The sequence below is a fragment of the Vanacampus margaritifer genome, chromosome 17 (genome assembly GCF_051991255.1).
Source record: "Vanacampus margaritifer isolate UIUO_Vmar chromosome 17, RoL_Vmar_1.0, whole genome shotgun sequence".
Taxonomy (NCBI): domain Eukaryota; kingdom Metazoa; phylum Chordata; class Actinopteri; order Syngnathiformes; family Syngnathidae; genus Vanacampus; species Vanacampus margaritifer.
The window spans coordinates 15,732,934-15,751,591 of record NC_135448.1 but is presented as its reverse complement, the minus strand read 5'-3'; the positions used below and the strand labels follow the sequence as shown (position 1 = coordinate 15,751,591).

The 18,658-nt window shown below is 38.6% G+C and overlaps 1 protein-coding gene across 1 annotated transcript in view; it reads left to right on the top strand.

Moving 5' to 3' along the window:
* Positions 1-18,658, top strand: part of col9a2 (procollagen, type IX, alpha 2) — a 117,136-nt gene that overhangs the window by 57,673 nt on the left and 40,805 nt on the right. The gene's annotated exons all lie outside the window — the stretch shown is intronic.

Genomic DNA, 18,658 nt, shown 5'->3' with positions numbered 1-18,658 from the left:
TAAGGGTAATTGAACGAGACCGGGCTCAATCTGGAGAGTATGGCTTTGCTTTGCCTGTTCTGCAGAGAGTACAAGGCTTATACAGTAGCTGCTGTTCCCGCATCATTACTTACTATATGCGGATAGCTTTACAAAATTAAGTAAAATATTTCTTTGCCCAAAGACGTGCTAATATGTCATAAAAAAAAAAAAATCCTTTTACATCTTTGGATGTCTTTTACGGAAGTGGAGCAAATATTTTTGGTTGGCAAATACGTTCAAACATATTTGCAAGTACCTTTGAATGTCAAAAGATGTTTGCTCCATATTGTATAGTACGTTTGTTACGTACTTGCAAATACGTTTAAAGATTCTTATCACGTTCTTGCAATTTTGTTCAAATGTATTTGCCTGTTTACTCCACTATGGCCGCTCCACACATCATAGTCTTTAAAAAAACATTTGCAATTTAGTGATTTGCACTCTCAATGAGGCAAACAAGTGTTAGAGATGAGAATACCTTGTTGGTCAAACGTGAGCGTCATTATATGGGTTAATTACTTTAACGTGTCTTACTCCCCGAGAATCTGACAAGTTTTTCATGGCCCATTGGCCTGATCTAAATTGGCTTATAGGAACACTTTGTCTAAATTTGTCACTGCGGCCACCAAGGTTGACACCTATGGATGGATCACTGAGCAGCGCTCCTATCTCCCATATCAATTTTCCCCAAACCCTAAAAATATACACAATTCTACAGAGAAGCAAGAGGAGGATATTGCTGGTTTCTACAGAACATACATTTGACTTCAATGTGACATTGTGTTCTATAAAAAATTAAAAAAAAAGCAATACAAAAATATATGACCTAACAAATTATGGCAAATTATCATAAAATCAACTTTGGGATCACGACTAAAACGATCCCACACACAATGCTGTTAAACTTTGTGAACTACCTACTTAATGGATTAAAAAAAACGTAATTATGTCCGTATCTTTGAACACCAATGGATGCCCACTTGTCTCCTTCATCAACTGACAGCCTGTAAGAGTTATCACATTCAAACGCTAATCAGTCTGTAATTAGGCATCCCTAGACTAAGCAGTTTGTTATTGGTTCACAACGTGCCAGCCCCTTACTAATCGTTTGGTGGAGGGGAAAAAAAAAAAAAAACCTTAGGATAAAAAAAGTCTGCCAGCTTGATGATATGTTTAATCGTCATAAACTTTTATTGCCTCACAAACACCAGGAGTCAATTACGTGGGTGAGGAAAAACGCCGGATCCGCACCCTGCTGAGGAGCGAGGTTGATTAAGGGTGGGAAAGGCCCTGCAGCTTTAAAGGCTCGGATGCTAAATAAATAAGCTGAGTGATAATTAGGAAGTGGAAGAAAACTACAAGCTCAATTTCCTCTCATGTCTTGCATTTCGGCTTCGATAAACGCCGCCACTTGGTGATTGGCAGATATTTCTTGCTTGACACTTGGCGGATGCCGTGAGGTAGCTCATGCTATGATTGGGCAACAATTTGGTAAATGTTTATGCGAACTGTTTTATTTGCCTCATAATTGACAATTAAAATATTTACAAGCCTATTTGAGTAGCATATTTGTATAAATCTAGAGGACTCAGTCGATTAAAATTTGAAATCGTAGTTAATCGCATGACTTCAATAATTAACTCACGATTAATCGCAAATTAATTGCACATTTTATATCTCAATTTATATCTAAATTTATAAAAAAGTGTAAAATTTTTCATACTCTTGTTTACATAAAAGTGGAAAGAAATGTTAACCTAAAAGAAATATGTTTTTTAGTCATTGAATCAGTAATTTCATAACAATTCATACCTTTTTTTATTTGATTTAAAAATAGGTACTGTACTGTAAAAAAAAAGACGAGGGGCTTCAATTAGCCAATTTAGCAAGCACTTCTTCAAGATGAATGCCAACTGCATCTCGGTGGCAGCCATTTTGCTAAGGAACTAAAACATCACATCCTCGTGATTGAGTTCACTCGTCATGAACGTGTCGATCGTGTTGTTTTAGAATTACTTTAAAGTAGGAAGATCTATGTAGAGCTACAAAAATGGGACTTGGCCGAGCATGAAGATGATTACCGCTTGAAAATACCATGAACCATGGCTGTAAAGTGCTTTGAAATTCCCATTCAATATGATTTCAGTTGTTGTACTTTATAGTGCTTTAACACGTCAAGGATCTTGCATGCAACAGTGATTTGGATATTTTCTTTTTTGTTAAAGAATGTTGCGCTAAGCACCTTCACAGCGCCTCACACGGTTGGGTGGTCAGAAAACTTGAGGACACTTTCCAATAGATCGGACCTCCAAGTCTTGTAATGTTCAGGTACCTTGCAAGTCTTGTAATGTTCAGGTACCTTGCAGGAGGTTCTAAATTAATTGGTCGAATTTCCCCAGCAGCTGTCTCCGTCACTGAGAGAACATTTTTTGGAAGAAGTTGTAAGAGGAGAGCGGGGAAAATGCCAGGATAAATGTGGTCAATTGTAACACAATGTCAGAAATGACAGAAGAATGAGTCTGAGAAGAAAAAAAAAACACGCAAATATCAGGTGAATCTTGAGAGGCGGACCTTTTCCTTTTTCTGACAAAATCAAATTAACCCAGCAGCCCCTACGCAATCTTGTTGCATCAGACCGCTCGTCCGTCAGACGGCCCATTTACGTGTCAGAACAAAGCAAACAGCGAAAATAAATACATTGCGTCAGCGAGCCGGAGGACGGATGCCTTTGCTGAGAGGTGGACTGCATGACTGTGCGGTGAGGGATGTACTGCTGAGCGCGCTGGATCTGTCATTTCTCTTGTGTTTTGCTCCCTGCAACACTTGCTGAACAATGGCAGACGACAGAGAACAGCCATGCCTCAGCATTCACAAACCAAGACAAACATTCCGAGTGAAGCCTTGCGGAGCGTTATTTAAGATTTATGATGCATCTCCTGAAATATTATTAGACTTTCGCACCTTGCAGTCAGCACAACTTAGAAGTGGGTCACATTTTTTTTTTTTTTTGCGATCTCATAAGCGTCCCTAAATTATTCTCCGGCACTCTTGACTGTCTGATCTGCAGTTTGCAATCCGCATGACGACTGAGGCAGGATGCAGATCGTCTGTTTGCTTATACATTTGGAATTTTAATCACGTGGAGTTGCTTTATAGAACACTGTTTGCATGCAAAGCTTTTTTTTTTTAAATCACTTATTCTCATTGTCTTTATCCAGAGGCATATAGATCATCAGTGGCCCCTAGTGGAGCTTGGTAGCGCTACCAAAGTCTGACATAGCCAAATTAGGAAACACTTGGTTCTATGTAAATCAAATCAGTCTTTGAAAATGGGTGCTCTACATCTGTCTCCAAATGAGCTGCAAACAAGACAAGTGCTATCCTTAATCTGAAAATGAGACGGAACCACCAAAACTGGCGCAGCAGGAGGGAGATGTATTACATCATTTTATGTATTTACAAAAGAAAAAACCAAAAGCAAAGAAATTCACACATTTTACATAGCCCATCCTGTTGTTCTCTTGTCGATACTATTGGGCCGGCATTGGGAAGTGAACCTCAAGTCAATGTGAGGATGTATTTGGCTCATAGGCAAAGTTTCTCCCACAGTTCTAAAACCATAAAAACTAGGTGTGTAACAAAAAAAACGGATATAACCGGGAAATCGTTTATAAATATAAATATATCAAGATATGTTGAATCGTCTTTTATTCGAGAGTTACATCATAGAAGAAAATGTTTTATTTACAGTCATGGCAAGTTCATTCAAATGTATGTAAAACGACAACCAACTATTGTTGAATCGTTGAATCGTTTCGCACCTCACATTGAAAACCGTATCGAATCATCTTAGATGTACACCTGATAAAACCTTCAAAACCATGCCGTGCCGTGAGCGCAGAACATCTTCACGTCTGCCTGCTTGTGGTCTGCACACAGCCAAAGGTAAATGTCACAGCCTGAGGTCTGTTGTATATTTTACAACTCAAACACAAGATCCTAAATGAATTTTTAACTTGGTTCCCTGATCCAGTGACTTCCACATTTTGACTTTTCCATCCTCAGTCAGTCTTAGTCTGTCTTTTGACCCAAACCTTGTCATATTGTTACATGTGTTAAATGAAAATTCAGCACCTCTTGAAACTCAATCTTCCACAGTGGAATTATCTAGCATTTATGGTATTTTTGACAAATAGAAATATAAAGTGATTTGTATGCAACACCAAAAAGACAGCTCTTTAATAATAAACGTGTCATTTTGACACGGTGAAGATAACACAAACCTTATATCCGACAACATACATGCTAAGGAGGTTGATGAAGGGCTTCCTGTATCGTGACAACTAATTTTCTCCAGGTTTATTCATCAACCATGTTGATTTTTATTAGTGAGGACTTGACAACGGGGGGCGGTGCTCCGAGCGCTCACATTTTCAGGTTGAAGAAAAATGAGCCAAAATGACTTAAAAATATTTATATATTTAACCACCTTGGTATACATGCTAATCATCTGGCATACATACAGTAAACATTCACTGAATTCACACCCTAATAATAGAGGAGCTAAATTTAACCACGGATATCCTGACAATGCCAGTGAGAATGAAGTTGACAGTGGCAATAATGTGAGTATTAAGCGACCAGCAGCCGCATCATTGTGGCTCAGCTTGAAGTGGGTCAAAGCCTTAATGCAGTCTTTGTGAATGTGACAAACTGTCCTGCTGCCCTTCTTCCTATGCACAGCGCTGTAAATCCTCTTCTCATTTGCTACCACTGAAATTCAATTCCCCAGAAACTGGTTTGAAAATACCACTTACTGCACAACACCTTATCGGTTTATGCAACAGCCTTTCCCAGTCGTAGTGAGCTGAACATTTCGGGGGTTTGGGGGGAGAAAATGTGGTTGCAGTTAATCTTAAAAACCAAAGCTCATATTTTCATTTTAGCTTCTTTAGGTTCAGTTTGAGACACTGTGGGCTCCATTTTACTTCAGAATTCTCTAGAATTGTCAAGGATAACGAGGGTGAGCAGATTTTCACATCAAAACATCGCTGAAAATCAAATATACAATAAATTCTCATTGTAACAATGTTTGTGTTATTGCTTTAGCTAATGCTAAATACTATCAGGGATGTGATTTTTCCGCTAATTCGCGGAATTCCGCTTTTTTTTATCTCCCCCCCAAAAAAAATCTGATTTTTTTATTTTTTTTTTATTTCATTGTCTATGCACATGACTCCGACAGATAACATCTTCTGCTATAACAAATACATTTGTGGTATGCTCTAAGTTAGTTTTGAGTTACTTTTCATTTGGCCATGATACAATTATTTGTTCATGAAATTTGAACTCTTCAACATTATTTATGTGTTAACTTAGTCATCACATTAGTTAGATATGATGATATTCTCAGTGATAGTTTTTAAAAGCAAAGACAGTCCAATGTTTTTGAATGTGACTGATTTTGAGTTGACTAAAACTGCCATTTTATATGGGATAGTTCAATATACATTGAAAATTTATGCTGTTGTTTTGTCTATTTCTTTGTCATGTGAGTGCATTGAAAGTACTTAAAAACACGGAAAACCCATGAGCTCCGGGGGGCTTTGCCCCCCTTGTCCCCCCTGGACCTAGCTGGGTGCCAGCGGCCCCCAGACCCCCGGCTAAATTTTCAGATAATTTCACTTTGGTCAAATCACATCCCTGTACTATCTTGGTTGACAGTGCTAAACAAATGCTCTCACCGTTATCCAATCTTTCACGGCAGCTGTTAGAAGCGCCGGTGTTCGTTTTGACCATTAGTCGAATAGGGCTACATTTCCCAAGATTCTTAGACACAGAAGCAGGAACTAGTCCGGTATGAGGATAACACGTAAACAGAAAGCAATTTAACAGTTAATTGCTTTGTCGTATAAATGGCAACTGTGGGATTGCCATGCACATAGCCGGAAAAGCATAACAAAACAATGGGGCTGGTAAGATCTGCCGGAACTCGGGACACAAGACTCAAAATCCAGGACTATTTCAATTGAACGGGGCGTTTGGTCACCCTAGGGATAACATCATATAGTTTAATGTTGATGGAAGTTTTGACAAAACAAGGTCTTTCTTGAGCAGAAAGGTGACTACCAGTCCACGTAATGGACAAAATGAGTGTGAACACTGAAACATGACTCATTTGGTGGGGTAATGAATTTGAACATGATTAAAAAGTCATTGTTTTTTCTCATGACTTCACACCCAAACAATTGAAGCAGGCTCAAAGTCAGCGTTGACAGAACAATTTGTACCGTTCTTCGGAACTCATTAGCTTCAGAAAGCTAATTAAAGCAATCTGAACGGTTGCTTGACCTGTGAAATCCGCAGGCCTTGCAACCGAGAAAGAACAAAGACCCAAGTATGAATCTTGAGTAAAACTCAACGGCAGCTGTGGACCGGAATTAATGGTTTATGGTAGGCAAAATTGTAAGGTTTTCATATTTTAAGGGCTTATTATTTCATTTTCTGAAGCAGTACATTTTATAGATGTTGGCAGGGACCCTTGCAAAGGCAAAAACTGTCCAAAATGGCCCAGTACAGCATTTTTTGACACTTTTGATCCAGACCGTTGAAGGTTTTCCTGCAGTTCTAGCCCCAAATGTCTACGGCAATATTTTATGCAAGCACAGTGTGGCACAAACAGAATGTCTAAGTTGAGAAGGAGAGACTGATGGTGGTGAAACACGCATCCGGGTGAAACGATACACCAAGTGTGGAATAATGGTTTGGCATGTGTGATAATGAACACGGTGATTGGGATTAATGACCTTGCGGGATCCTAAAGTGGGTATAATGAGCTGGAAAAGGAATATTCTAGATAAACCCGGCAGAATGGTAATGGAACAAACTGCTGAGATGAAGGCAGAGGGAAAGGTGGTGCTAAATTTAAACCTGACAGATTTGTTACCTGTGCACCTTTGGGTGACGAAGATCCTTGTTGTTGCATTTGACCCAACCTTCCCCGTAGCAATTGTGTTGGTTGGTATAAATCCCAAATTGTGTGTGCATAGAGATCCACATTTTTTTATTATTTTTAGGAATGTGTTATTTCAAATATGTTTTGCAAATGCATTACGTATTTTTCCGTTTATAAAGAGCTTGCTGAATAGGTAGAGAGATACACAGCATGCAATGGAATTATTTTCAACATGCGTGCTCGGGTTCAATTAAAATGTCACAGTTGCTGATAGTGATAGCGTTATATTTTTCAAAATGAATAGGTTTAGTGAATGGAAAACATACCGGCGGTGTATACAATTCCCTCACATTTTAGGAAAGATGCTGCAAGATCGTTTCATTAGATTCTTTTGAAGCAATGGCCATGATCTTGTCTCATCTCATATCTTATTGCCTTAAAAGAAACATTTTAGCTGTGAAAACACTTGACAATTTTTTTCTTTCAATTTTAAGGTACGGACGCTCCCCAACTTACGAACGAGTTACGTTCCGAGCGATCGTTCGTAAGGTGAATTTTTTTCGTAAGTTGCTTCAGTGCTATATTTTGTATTATAATTTATGTTTAAAGAGAATACGTACAGTACTGTACTACGTATGTTAGAGAGAGAGAGCGAGAGACACACACAGTATGTACATGTACGTAATAAGATAAATAAAATGAAGTTTAACTTACTTTTGGAAGATGTACTCGATGCTTAAGGATTTGATGGAGGAGGAGGAGGAGGATTTTATATCATGAGAGGTTCTTCGTCGTCGCTGGAATGGGCTTCAAAAGTTACTTCCTCCTTCGTAACTTCAATGTAGGAAGAAGTTGAGGGTCGCGGAGAAGAAGATGAGGGTTGATGAGTATCTTCCTTGGAGGATTTACTAGAAACTGGCCCAAAGAAGCGATCTAACTACGATTGCACAGTTTTCTTCTTTTTTTCATCATAAATGATGCGCTAGCACTTTATGGCATCATTCAATTGATTTGCAACCTTTGTGCAACGTTCAATATTTGGGTCTTGCTGCTCGAAGAGTGCGATGGCTTTATCTATGAGCGACAGGCGTTTCTTCTTCTTCCTCCTCCTCGACACGTTGCTGAGCCTCCAATGCTGGGTGAGCTCTCACAGCGCCAAGCGTCGGTATTAGCGGCGGAAAGAAGCACTACAGTACTCGGAAAAAGGTGCGCAATAAAAAATCGAACTTACAGCATCTCTTTCCGAACATTTTTTGACATGCGCGCAGACATGTTCGTATGTACCGTTGTTCGTAACACGAATGTTCGTAAGTAGGGGAGCGTCTGTACTTTGGGAAGTATGTACAATAATCATGCTGTTTCATAATGATTTTTTATGTGCTTGTTTCTTCAAGAAAGACCCAAAATATCAACTTTTATTTGCCTAAAAGTTTGAGAAGTTAAGTCTTACTCAAACTTGCCTTCTTTGATTAGTTTGGTCCTTTCCTCTTTTTGTGCTTACGGCTTTTGGGACAGATGTGTCTGGTGGTCAGGAACACGTTGACTCAGTGCAAGTTAAGCCATGTGGAGGAGGAAGCAGCTGTGGAATTACTGGAGGTGAAGGGTGTATAACTGACCCTCTGGTGGTTTACCTGTTCGGAGTGGTTTGCTACTTGGGACAAATGGGAATGAGGAAATGAGGGAAGGCAGAGCGACAGTGAAATGAAGGGTGAAGAGAATGAAATGAAGCAACGAAGGGTGATTCTGGGGAACATGTGTCAAGCACAGCTGCTGTCGTGATACCTCCCGGCGATGCTTAAGGCCTCAACTGTGGACAGTCCACAGAGGGTGGAATACCACCGCATCAGGCGTGGTGGAGAAGCAAAATGGATGAATGGAGCTGGACTTGGTGATGAGAACTTTTACTTTTTGATGTACTTGAGGGTTGTGGGTCCACAGTGACAGGGTCCAATAGATGTATGGTCTTGGTTTGTTTATGGTAAATGAAACGGCTCTGAGAAGCGGGTAGGTAAAGTTGGGGGGGTGTTGTTGAGGTAACGCTTCAGTCCATCTCCCAAAGTCCCCCTTCATCACACTTGCCCCTGGAGACCATGACTCAGTCTGAAGCTCCCGTCATCGCCACTGAGAAGGATGTGGTCATACACACGTCCAATTCCTATATGTGATTTTCCTTGACATGCGGTATGATCGCATCACTCTTGTGTTAACGTCGTGTTGGTATACGGTGCGGGTGCTTACGCATGTGCAAGGTGTGTACATGTAAGCAGTTATCTGTGTCTGCGCCATACGTCTTACACTCTTGGCAAATGACCCTCCCAACTCTCTGTGGTCCGATTCTCTACCCCGTCGGAGAAATGACCGTCTTGACCGTGAGTGCTTGCACACGGATGTCTGCAATCCTGGTGATGAAAACACTTTATCGCCAACTTCTTTAAACGCCAAAGAGGGTGAGATGTCAACAAAGGGTATAGATGGTTATAACCTTTAAAGGTTCCAGTTAAAACTAAGATATCTGTATTGCGTTGTATACACGGTGAGACGGTAAAAGTCATAAAAGTAGGCTACACTCAAATTATAACTGGAGTGGGCCTCAAAGTTTTTGAACTTTTACGCATATTTCTGCAAGGAAATACGCTATATATTTTTGAGCTTTTTGACAATGTAAAGCCAGTGACGAGTGTCTTCGTGTAGTTAGGATCTTGAGGGAATTACATATATTTCTTAACATATTTTCCTCTGATCTGCTTTAATCCTAGATTAAAAAAATAATAATAATCATAAGGATTAAGTTTCTTGCCACTTTAATATTACAATGTTCCCACTAATCTATTTCCGGTGAATATGTGTGAATGAAATCATTTTTGGTTACATATTTAAGGAAAACAACGGAATTGTGGAATCTTCATTATGTAATGCAGTAATTGCTTCATAATGGTTAACATTGGTGGGATATACAATATGGCTAACTTGATGGGCGTTCTAACAAGTTATTGACAAAATGTTCGACAAATATCATACAAAATGAAAGGTATGAGAAGTAGACTAAAAATGCAGGACGTTATGGAAGTTGTGAACTGCCAATGTGGAGTAGACGTTTTTTTGGCTGGCAAATACGTTGAAATGTTTTTGCAAGTACGTTTGAACGTATTTACCGGTAAGTACGTTTGAACGTATTGAACACGTTTAGACATATTTTACAATTTTGATTTCCGCATGCATGTGACATTATGGGAAAAAATGCAGAACATAATCATATAGTGCAAACATGATAATATATCATAAAAATTATGTATAAACATTGTTTATCTACTAATTTTTTTAACATATTGGTATAATACAGACCAAATGCAAAATAAAAAGAAGAATATTTTAACACCTCGTGACTTTATGGGATGTACTGTATATTCGAACGTATTTAAATGTGTTTAATATTTATTTAATTAATTTATTATAATTAAAAATAATAATTTTATTTTATTTATTTAATATTTTCCAGTCAAAAAATGTTTACTCCCCATTGGCGCACTTCTGTTGGAAGTTATGTAAATTAAATATCCAAGACAGAAATGTTATTCTAAATTAGGAAAATTCTACCACTGCTTCAGTGAGCTACGATTTCCTGATAGTTCTCCAAAGTGGAAGCACAGTTCAGTACATGGAAATTGAATTACCAAACATTCCACATGCACAGCGTGTTGACAAGCTTGATTGGATTCACTGTGGTTGTAGATCTTATAATCGTTTGGCAGTCCAAGTCAAACAGGCAGCGTCTGTTTTTTTGGTCTCTGGTGGTTTGTTTGGGCCCTGGGCGAAAGCCACCATTTTTGTCGACGTCATTTTACCAAGCGCTTGATCCCAGCATGCAGACGAGTTGAACTGAGACGTTTGGGTACTGAGTATATGTTGCTGACCCACTTTTTGCGCAGTGCAAGAGAGCTGTAAAAGTTCCGTTGCCTTCATTTTTTTAGTCACTCAGCCAACTCTACCCTTCTGCCTTGGCATCGTGAGGATGTGGCTGTGGCTATGGCTATGGCAACACCGCGGTTGTTCTCTTAGCTTTGTTTTTGTTGTCATCTCAAGGCTGCTAGCAACTTAATTTTGTTTTAAATATTACATAAAATGAACGTCTTTCTGTTTATTTACCGTTCCTGCCCCCCCCCCCCCCGTGGTTTGTCTGCAGTTTAATCATGAATCCACACTATTCAGTACTGTGTAAAAGCACTGACTCAGTGGCTAGTGCAGTGGGCCGGTAAACAGGAGGCGATGGTTCGAATCCCACCGTAGACGGATTGCAGTTCAAGTGTAAAGGCCAAGGACCAAAATCGCGCTAATTTTGCATCACTTTTTGAAGTGACTGAAGACAAACACGGGAAAGAGATCCAGGGGACTATCACAAAGCTGTTTGGAGCACTGTGCCGCTAAGTACTGATGTTGTTGTTCTGTTGACTCCCGATTCCAAGATAAGAACATCCTCTGGCCCGCTTTCTTTTGAATGCATGTGTGTGTATGCCTACTATCTCTTTGGCACAGTCCCACTGCTCCTGCCCGGCTGTTTGAAACCGAGCACTCCTGGCAAAGACAGAAGGGCTTTTGGGACCTGCAGCCGTATGAATTTTTCATTCACTTCCCTTCCACCAACTCTCCCTCAGTAGTCATCTCCCTCTCTCGCTGACACATATTGTCTCCCGCTCAGTCGGCACACCTTTTACCTTCACAGGCAGACGGAAGCAAGGCAAACACCCGCACACAAACACACATTCATGTAACCCGAAGACAGATTAAGAAGCTCCTCGCCACTGATTCTTGGTATTCAACTTTCCAGTGTTTGCGGTATGTGTTTGTTTCTTCAGTCTGCACTTGGGTCCCCTCGGGTCTGGTTTTGTTGAGAAAGGGCAAATGAACTCGTTCTGGTGGGGAGTGTTAGCAAAGAAAGGTTTCTGTTAGGCTAAGAAACAAATGATAAGACGGAAAGTAAACTTTATGCTAGCTTGCGCATCACTTTTGCATCCGAACGCACCTCGGAAAGGGGAAGCCTGATTGACTGAGACAACGTGACATGTCCTTTTCACGGGCCACAAAATACAGTTGTCAAGTGGCAGTGGCACACTCGTTGAACCTCGACAGATTTCTTCAGTAAAATTGCTCATCAGAAAGCACTTGAACCCCGGGGCCGTGACATTTTAGAGCTCAGCTCTTACGACATTTCAGATCTCAGGAGATGACAGGTTGCCTTGGCCCATTGTTTGCTTGGATGTATATAATCTGGCAGGTCTGACGGTTGTATAGGTGATGACAGGCATCCAGATGTGCTTACCTTGATGTACGCTCATTGGACACAACATTGGGTTTACTGTGTGTCGTGGCCAGCTAGCACAGGTTCTCCTTTGCATTAATATTACTAACTACTGTATGTATTGTGGGAGCACTTCCCTCCAGATTCGCATGACATCGTCTTAATGGTAAGAAGTATTCCTTTGATCATTTATAGATGAATCCCATTGCAAAGCTCGGAGCAAACTATGTATTGTTATTAATGAGGCCAAGTATATGAGAATGTGTTGAAGGGAGGGAAGAGGACGGCAAAATCTAACAATAAAGTCAGGCGTGTTCAAACAAACCTACAGAATAAATTAGTCATATCTATTTTAAGGTTTTTGTTTTTTTAAGCTGTGATGGTTCCTTACTAGACCCATACTAATCTTATCGTTGTCGAAATAGTTGGCTATTTGATGCATCATTAGTAGAAATAGTAATAATTTAATTCTAAAGTGTTAAAATGATGACGTTTAAATTAATAAAATAATTAGATTAGCGACTAGTAGTGTTATAGTCAAAGTCACACCAAACGAGACCAAGGCATTGAGATGAGAGAAAACTGAGACAGAGAAAAGACCAAGACTTTTGGGGGTCAAGACTGAGACGATACCAAAACTGTATATCACAGAACAAAATGACGGTGAAATGTCTTGAAAATCCGGTGGTGTAACTTGCCCAACCAATAACGCAAATAAGAAAGTCGTTTATAGCCAAGCACAGATTTGTCCTATTGATATTCGAGGATTTGAAAAGCTACTGTATAAGACAATCATGATGATGCTTGTATTCAATTTTTTGGAAGCGGTTATATTTTGTTTTCCCATTAATCAACGGAAATAGTTGAGGAGGTATGGTGTTAGAGAGGTGGCATTTTGACGGGCTAAGTTACGTTAATAAGAGGAGATCATTTGTATAGTCTTAGTCTGAGTGTTTAAACATCCCCTGTGGTGTTCCACAAGGATCAGTCTTGGGACCCATATTCTTTTATTTTTTTATTTTTTCACACAACACAAATATTTTATGTTGCGTGGAGGACATGCAGCAGAAATCTTAAAGTAAAACTATCCTTACATTTTGTATCTCTTTGCTTAGTTCAATTGTCTTTTTTATTTATTGTTCAATATAAAGATATAATGACCCAATCAACACTTACTAGGCTATTTCTAATAAGTATAGTGTGCTTCAATTAAGGATTTTAAATTGATGACAGCAGAAAGCTAACAGTAACAAAATCCACTACTGCCTTAATTGTCAAGGCCAAGCACAGATTTGTCCAATTGATATTCGAGGATTTGAAAAGCTACTGTATAAGACAATGAAGATCATGATGCTTGTATTCAATTTTTTTGGAAGCAGTCATATTTTGTTTTCCCATTAAGGAGGTATGGTGTTAGAGAGGTGGCATTTTGACGGGCTAAGTGACGTTAATAAGAGGAGATCATTTGTATAGTCTTAGTCTGAGTGTTTAAACATCCCCTGTGGTGTTCCACAAGGATCAGTCTTGGGACCCATATTCTTTTATTTTTTTTATTTTTTCACACAACACAAATATTTTATGTTGTGTGGAGGACATGCAGCAGAAATCGTAAAGTAAAACTATCCTAACATTTTGTATCTCTTTGCTTAGTTCAATTGTGTTTTTTATTTATTGTTCAATATAAAGATATAATGATCCAATCAGCACTTACTAGGCTATTTCTAATAAGTATAGTGTGCTTCAATTAAGGATTTTAAATTGCTTTAGAAAACAGGAAGATAACAACAGAAAGCTAACAGTAACAAAATCCACTACCGATTCAACCTCCCCCAGGGATCTTGGCCCATTCTGAGTTTGATAGCATCACACAGTTACAGCAAATATTAACTTGGGTATTAATGCATTTGATGGACCATTATCCTGCTGGGTGCATCCATACAAAAGGCTACACTGTGATAAAAACTGCCTGTACTGTGGAGTTATATGACACTCTATTATTTGATGTGGATTTGTTGCAAACAGTGATATTTTTGAACATTTTTCCTCTTCCACTGCCAATTACATTACTTACACTTGTAGAACCGGCTGTGAAGTCTTTTTTTTCCGTGTAAATCTTTCATGTCATTTTACATTTCATCACATCTCCTGTGAAAACCTTTTGTGTCGGTTGCATATCTGCATTATCCATCGCCAGAATTGCTGCAGTCAGGGTGTGCTATATTTGGTTATCTCCCTAATGGTGAAAACGCCAGTGTAGTGGCTCTTTTTTTTTTTGCATTCTGGAATTAGCACACCTGTGATGATCACATCACATCCAGAGTGACTTAAATCTCATGTTGCACCTGTTCCAACATTGACTTGGAACATCAAGTGAGCCTCTCAGCTCTGTCTGGCTGCTTTACATCTTGTTTACACGCCACTTAGTCCCGGGGGGTAAACGGCACACATCAACATGATGCATGAATCAGCGGTTGTCGGTGCGAGCGAGCTGCTACGACCGCATGATTGTTGACAGACATTTAAACAGGACACTCAACATTTTCAGATATATTTCTTTGTGGGTCGGCAATTTATACATTCCACACTTCATCCGTAATTAAGCAACTTTGAAACTCTAAAATTAATAAAAAAAATTGAGGCCAAATCATTATTTTTATTTATTTATTTATTTTGCCATCGGCATAAAGCATTTTTAGACAAGTCAATCCCCAGATTCAAACCTTATAGGACAGTTTTAACCTGCAAACAATGAGATGTACAACAACAATGGGAAAATCTGGAAAACTTTTACAAACGACTATCACAAAAAAATATCACAGGCATGTAAATGTTGTTAACTCATTCACTGCCATGGATGACTATAGACGTTAAAAATTCATTTGAACTATTTCTATTCTATTATTATTATTATTATATTATTTTTTCCACTTTTGTTAACAAGAGTAGGAAAACCTTGATTTTTTTTTATTGTACATTTAGAACAGATATAAAATTTGTGATTAATTGTGAGTTAACTAGTGAAGTAATGCGATTAATTATGATCACAAATTTTAATCGCCTGACGCCCCAAATTTTTAATAATGCTTTCCTTTTTTTCTTTTTATTTATTTTATTTTTTTATTTTTATTTTTATTTATAGACGTCAAAAATTCATTTTAACTATTTCTATTAGCTTAACATTGTTTTCCACTTTTGTTAACAAGAGTATGAAAACCTAGATTTTTTTTTTATTGTACATTTGGAACATATATAGAATTTGTGATTAATCGTAAGTTAACTAGTGAAGTCATGCGATTAATCGCCTGTCGCCCCTAATTCTTAATAATCTTTTTTTTTTAATGAATTCATGGCAGTGAATGAGTTAAATGACTTAGATTGTAAGTAGGTAGGTAGGTAGGTAGGTAGGAAGATATTTAGGGTGTGATAGGTCGATAGATAGATAGATAGATAGATAGATAGATAGATAGATAGATAGATAGATAGATAGATAGATAGATAGATAGATAGATAGATAGATAGATAGATAGATAGATAGATAGATAGATAGATAGATAGATAGATAGATAGATAGATAGATAGATAGATAGATAGATCGATCGATAGATAGATAGATAGTATTCAACCATCTTTATTCTGTTTGCGTGTCCTTTTTAAAACTAAGACCAAATCAACAATCCCCAATGAGAATCTTTTTGTTCTTTCTAAATTGATGCTATTGCAATATTGTTTTATATCCTGCTCTTTGTTTACCACATATAAGTTGAAACAGCATGTGGGGGAAGAGGCGTTAATGAATGCACAGTTCAATTCCGTGGCGGTCTTGAAAACAGATTCTCTGTGCACCAGCGCCCCCAAGTGGCGGCATGTTTTGCGCCTGCTTTATTCACCACAATGGCAGAGTGCTGCTGCTTTGCTTTTTGTCTAAAGGAGGAGAAAAAAAACCGGCAAGAAATAGTAGCTGATGTATTGCAAGTGGCAGGCTGATATATGGCTGGTATTGCTTTTTCGATGACCACAGGTAAATGCTCTGCATGCTGACACAGTAAACCACACAGCACAGATGACTAGGACAAATCAGTCCCAAGCACTTCCTCTTTTGCACGCCTGCCAACACATACCTGGGCCGAGCCCCGGACGGCCAAAATACCCGTTATGAATCAAAAGACATGGAAGCAAAAGAGGGGAGAGACAAAGACTTACGAGCACTCGGCGTTACGGCGGCACCATTTCTCAGTCAAGCCTAAACTGCTCATGCAACACCGAGTAATGGATAAACATACATTGCAATGGCGCACATGCATTCACTCACTAGCTCATTTCTCTCTGGTTGTTTTTTTGAAGTTATTTCATTGCTACTTTAAAAAAATAGATATGTTTTTAGTTTATTAATTTATAAAAGAAAAAAATCTATATAATACAAATATTCTGCGAGTGAAATGGAGCAGAAAGAAGACAAGACTAAGTTAGTTTCTAACTTTGCATGAAACATCCAGCAGTACATATTCAGTTTCTTATCCTCGTCAAACTTTATTCCCAGCAATAAATTAGAAGAAAAAAAAAAGTAAGAATAAGTAAACGTCAACTTCCCCTTTGTCGATTTTGGAGTTCAACCGGAAGATCCATTTGTGAAGTTGGGTTAGTGTAAACCATTTACACTGTGGTGTGTATGGATCAGTAAAATACACCTTTAATTAATGTTTTTGTGTTTACCTAAAAAATAAAAAAAAAAAGTTAAATTGTGTATATCCGGTTGACAAAAAGTATTCAATAAAGCAGCTGCTTCTTTTAGAGTAATATCAATTCCAAAAATAAGTAATAAGTGCTCAGTTTTTTTCCTAAATATTATATTTTTTTCAACATTAAACACTGTAACTTAAACATAACATTTTAATTTATAATTATTTATAATTATATATAATTTTATAGAGGTAGTCCTCAAATTAGAAAAACAACGGGTTCTGAGAGACTGTTTGTTAAGTTCAATTGTGTGTTAAGTCCAGACTTATTGAGAGTTACAGAGAGAGAGTACCGTAATGTATGATGTGACGTGTACTTAACATTCACTCCCAGCCATTGTCACTGAAGCAACCCCCTTTGCTCCCGGCTATTTTACTGGATTTTGACTGATTTTGCAAGGCCCACAGAATATTGTGTTCTATTGCTTTAAAATTATGGAACCTACTTAAAGAAAGATTAGAGTCTCTTCTTTCATCAGGAAAAAAAAGGGAAAAAATATATATTTCCATCTGTTTCCATTTTGCAGCAAGAGCATTAGAATATAGCTAAGTTTCATCATTATTCACAAATGTGTTTAAAACAGTGGGGGATAGAGCTTTTTGCAACATGGCCCTAGTTGATCTCTTATACTCTGCTGCCACCTCCTGGTCTTTTTTTGTAATAACTACCATTGCTTCCAGCATTCTTTTCAGTTCAGAGGCAAAGCCTTCTAAAAACGTATAAATGCGTCTTTGGGAGCATGGTAATATTTAAAATAGAACATATTTATACATTTTTGTGAGCAAATGTGTTCAAATCTGAACTGGCGTGCATATTTATATACTGTATACAGTATTAAGGCAAGATCTGGAATGTTTCCCTTTTGGAAGGGTGATTATGTGATATGGATTGTGCATAGTTTTCTGCCCCAATGAAGAAGATTGGCTTACATTCCAACACACAACTTCTTTCTCTCCTTCAAATAACTGTCTAATAAACAGGGATTGGGAAAAGTCGGGAGTTTGGTCTTCTCCACTGGACCTGAACGCAACTATTTCATCTGTTGAGCTAGTCGGCCAAATCTCGACTTTATTAAAGTCGCTTTGATGGATTCATTCCCAGCTTGGCCCCATTGTGATCTATAGCCTGTCCAGTCCTTGGAGGCTCTAATAAACTAACAAAGCCAGGCGGTCACTTGATCTTAGCGCTGTGTGCGTGGCTCCGTGTACGTGTGTGTGCTATCGCAATCAGAGCTACCATTTTTCTATACATATTATGATGTGATTTTATTGCATATTTACGCTCATACAGAACATTAAGACGGTGATTTAATAGAGCCGCATTTTTCGGAGCAATTCGACTGGGTTGAGCATGTCCTGCATCTTTCCTAATAGAGTAGTAAATCAAAGACAGTTAAGGCTGGTTGAGTCCTTCACAGGTTCAGTGAAGCCTCTCAAAGAAAGGCAATTTACAGAGAACAGAGGAATTCACCGCTCGCAACGTATTTTTTTACATTATCGGCAAATAGATGTTTCTTCCGCCGGCTGAAATCATGATATCGCCAGTCCGGTTCGTTAAACTGCCAGATGTCACTCAGAGCAGCACAATGAGCAGCCGGTGTCAAAGTGACCAGACCTTATCCTCCTCTGTGAGCACGCTCAAGTGTGCACAGC